This window comes from Lolium rigidum, chromosome 1 (genome assembly GCF_022539505.1).
Source record: "Lolium rigidum isolate FL_2022 chromosome 1, APGP_CSIRO_Lrig_0.1, whole genome shotgun sequence".
In the NCBI taxonomy this organism is placed as follows: domain Eukaryota; kingdom Viridiplantae; phylum Streptophyta; class Magnoliopsida; order Poales; family Poaceae; genus Lolium; species Lolium rigidum.
In genome coordinates this window covers 84820789-84823609 of record NC_061508.1, presented here as the reverse complement: position 1 = coordinate 84823609, position 2821 = coordinate 84820789, and positions in this window count along the sequence as shown.

The following is a 2821-nucleotide window of genomic DNA, read 5'->3' as shown; positions in this document are numbered from 1 at the left end:
TTCGCGGGGAAGGTCGCAGCTGTGAGGCGCTACAAAAGCAGGCAGATGCCGACCTCTTCCGGGTAAAGTCCCGTTTCTCTGCTTGTTAAGTTTTTACCAAGCTCTTTTCCGGTTGCTTTTTTTCCAACCCTTTCTTTTTTTCTCTTTCATCCCCGCGCTCAAGCTCGGCCCCAGGCCTGAGGGCTCTGCCAGATCCACAAGGACCTCAACTCCTCCTCCTCATGCAAGCCCGGCACCTTCTGGTGCCGGCAGCACCTCTGCCTCCCCTCTGGGAGGCACCACAAGTTCGGGCTGCGCGGCCCCTACACCGCCAGATCACCGCGCGGAGGAGGACCTTGTCTCCCCTCTCGAGAACCAAGACACCGGCGCCTGCAACATCGGCGCCGGAGAAGAAGCTACCGGGCGGGCGGAACCTCTGGTTCCTCCCGTCCTAGAAAAGAAAAAGAAGAAGAAGAAGCCCAAGATGTCTTCCCCATATAGGGCCGCGCCGGAAACCTCCGCGCCGGCAAGCTCCAACCCGGATGATGCGCCTGACGCTCCCCTCTCTCCCAGGACCACGCCAACGCCGCCGCTGGAAACTCCTCGCACCGAGCCAGCCGGTGCCACTCCAACAGCGCCGCCGCCCGAGACCTTGACGCTCGTCAAGGCAACAGCCTCTAGCGCCCCTCCGTCAGCCAGCAGTCCTTGTCGCTGCACGTCGCCCGTGCCGCTAGCGCTGCCGGCGAGAAGGCCACCGGCCTGCTTGGCCGGATCACCAAGTTCCAGTGCGAAGGCTGGGAGCTGGGGCATTTGCTGCCCTACGCGGAGAAGTGGAACGCCGCGGACATGTCCAAGGCGACCCGCGGCCTGGGCAAGGACCGGCTACCGGCGCCTGACCCCGCTGGTGAGCGGAGCTCAGAAGAGCACTTCATGCGGCTGCGCCGGGCCGTCAAGGAGCTGGACAGCGCGTGGTTCGATGCCACGAACAACCTGATGGTAAGTCTCACAAAGCCTGTTCCATCTTTCGATTTATCTTGGTTTTTCTTCTTCCGGCTCTTTTCTATCTTTCCTTGAACCTTCAACTTTATGCCGGTTTCTCTTTTTTGCTGAATCTTGTCTATCCTCCCAGTCCCCGAGTTTCGTGTTGAGAGCGTAGCTCTTAGCGTGAAACTTAACTAGAAACGCGCGAAACCGGCATAGCCAGTCCCCGAGTTTCGGGTTAAGATCTTTGCTCTTAGCGCGAAACTTAACTAGAAACGCGCGAAACCGGCATAGCCAGTCCCCGAGTTTCGGGTTAAGATCTTTGCTCTTAGCGCGAAACTTAACTAGAGACGCGCGAAACCGTCATAGCCAGTCCCCGAGTTTCGGATTAAGATCTTTGCTCTTAGCGCGAAACTTAACTAGAAACGCGCGAAACCGGCATAGCCAATCCCCGAGTTTCGGGTTAAGATCTTTGCTCTTAGTGCGAAACTTAACTAGAACGCGGGAAACCGGCATAGCCAGTCCCCGAGTTTCGGGTTAAGATCTTTGCTCTTAGCTAACATCATTTCCTTGAATAGAGCACGGCTGACGCTCGGAAGATCCTTTTTGAGGAGCTTCTCTGGGAGCACCGGGACCTCGCTGAGGCACACAACAAGTGCCAAGGTAAATCTTTGCGCCTCCGGCATCTTTTTACCGGAAGGCTTTCCTTCTCTCAATTCTTAACACTTATGATTTTCTGCTTCAACAACCATCCCGGAAGCTTCTATTGAGGCCCTCAGGACGCAGCTTGCCACCGCCCAAGGTACAGCTTCTTGTTTGCCAGTTGACTTGCTTTCTCTAGATTGTATCAATACAACTTTGCTAACACTCTCTTTCCGGGTTTCAGAGGAGAAGGACCAACTTATTCGGCAGCATCAGGAGGATCTGAGCGCCCAGAAAACCAGCTACAAGGAGCTCAAGGACCAGCTTATCCAGCTTGGTCTTGACCATGCCAAGGCGCTGAAGGCTGCTGAATCTGCTGCAGAGGCCAAGTTGCATGAGGCGTTGGAGGATGCCGGCAATGCCAATGTGGTGTTGCAGGCTGAGCTGGAAGAGGCCGCCAAGGCGCGAAAGGCAGCCGAGGACAAGGCCGCGCGGCTGGAGGCGGAACAGAAGGAGTACGACCTTTTGGTTACGCAGACTGACGCGCTTGCTCTCCGTAAGTTTCTTTCTGGTTCCTGCTTATGGGCTTTTCTGTTCCGGTAGCATGAGCTTAGCTTATTTTCTTTGTCTTGTAGGGCTCTTCTCGGATTCCCAGACGTATGCTGTAAAGAAGGTTGGAGAGCGCCGGGTGCTACAGGCATACAAGAACCTGGGTGCGCCCTGGGATCCCTATGACCACCTGGTTGCGCTGAACGCGCGGGTCTCCCACATGCGCTGCGTGGATCGGAACCTCTCTGACATTCCGGATGTGGCCACCCAGCTCTACAGGACTCTTTGGCCTGGAGAGCAAGTGCCAGACACCTTCTCCCTCATCAGCGACCGCCTGAAGGGTGCCGGCCGAAGGATCCGGGAGTGGCAGTGTTCTGTTGCCCGTGCCGGAGCAGACTCAGCGCTTCGCATTTCCTGCTCCTGGTACCCGGAGCTGGACCTGGATGCTCTCACCGGCGTGCGTGAAGGGGCTGAAACCGATTTGGACCCGGTCCTCACCGCTAAGTGATGGCGTGTAACTCACACGTTCGTTGGGAACCCCAAGAGGAAGGTATGATGCGCACAGTAGCAAGTTTTCCCTCAGAAAGAAACCAAGGTTTAATCGAACCGATGAGGAGCCAAGAAGCACGTTGAAGGTTGATGGTCGCGAAATGTGATGCGGCGCAACACC